A 1,388-nucleotide genomic window follows, 5' to 3' on the forward strand; every position below is an offset into this window, starting at 1 on the left:
ACATAAATTCGTAATCGAATATTATTCCTCTTTCCGTCCTTATTGCGTTAAATTAAAGAATTAAATTAAACAATGTTTCTTGCAAGATAAAACATGCCATTGAATCGACGTAATATAATGTATGTATATATTTATATAAATATACACATTCGTATCTATTTATACATATACTTTTAACAATATACTTTGTTGCAGTGATGCACAATATATTATAACGATAGAGTAAATAACATGTTGTTTTTATTATTCGTTACACTGGTTAATGTTTCTTTTTTTTTTTCAGCCGTTATACGTCAAATGTCGCAAATATATAAATATTTCATATTTTTAATACCACATTCCGTGAACGGTAAAAAAATTCCTCTCACGAAATGTACTCTTAACTCCCGTTTTGCTTTCACACGAACAATTCAATGCTTGAAAAATTAATGCGGCAACTTGATTGCCCCCTGTTTGACTAGCTTAAACTTGGAAGCATGTTATACGTATTTTTTTGTTTTTTTTTTTGTTTTGTTCTTCGTATAATAATTTTACGTACAACAATCACTTTTATAATCTTTGTTTTTAATAAAATAGTTTATATATGAAAGTACAATTTTTCTTGTTAGTAACATTCAATGAAACATACTGAAAATAATCGATCTCTTATTAATATTCTTTTTAAACATCCAGTAACAGATTATTTTTAAGGAAAGACATAAGTACACGTTGGAAAAAATGTTTAAGTAAAATTGCAGTTGTTACAGTTACATTTTTTTTCCTTTTTTTTGTTTTTTCTTTTTTTACATCCTCACTATGAAATCTGTCGATTAAATATTTCCAAAAAGCTGTAAAGAACATTCTAAAAATTGATTGAATTTTTAATTGTAGTATTAATTGCAATATGTAAATACAGTAACATTGCACTTCAGAAAAACGTTGTTAGTATTAGTTATACGTTCAAGCCTGAAATACTTATCACCTAGAATGCGATTGGTAATTCCAAAAACTTCTCTAATCCTTTTCCCTGACGTGGATTACGATCACAGCTGGGACGTTTCGTTACAACAATGCAGAAGTTATTATGCATCGTTTTAATTAGCATGGCAGACTTTTGATTTCTCAACTTGTTATCTATATTGGACGTTATAAGGCAAAAGTTTAGAAGTATACCAACTTCTGGCTGCATTCGCTAGATTTCTGCTAAATTAACACTTTCAGGAGTACACGTATTTAATTACTTGTAACACCCTTTTTTGTTCCAAAACAGTCAAATGTAATTATGTACCTACTTACTGGTATATACGTATATATTTTAATAATGAGTACAAAGTAAATAATTTTCTACAATGTTTCGATAAATACATGTGTATATAGGAAATTTTGTATATAATTATCAAATAAAATAT

Source organism: Habropoda laboriosa, unplaced genomic scaffold, assembly GCF_001263275.1.
Source record: "Habropoda laboriosa isolate 0110345459 unplaced genomic scaffold, ASM126327v1 scaffold486, whole genome shotgun sequence".
NCBI lineage: Eukaryota > Metazoa > Arthropoda > Insecta > Hymenoptera > Apidae > Habropoda > Habropoda laboriosa.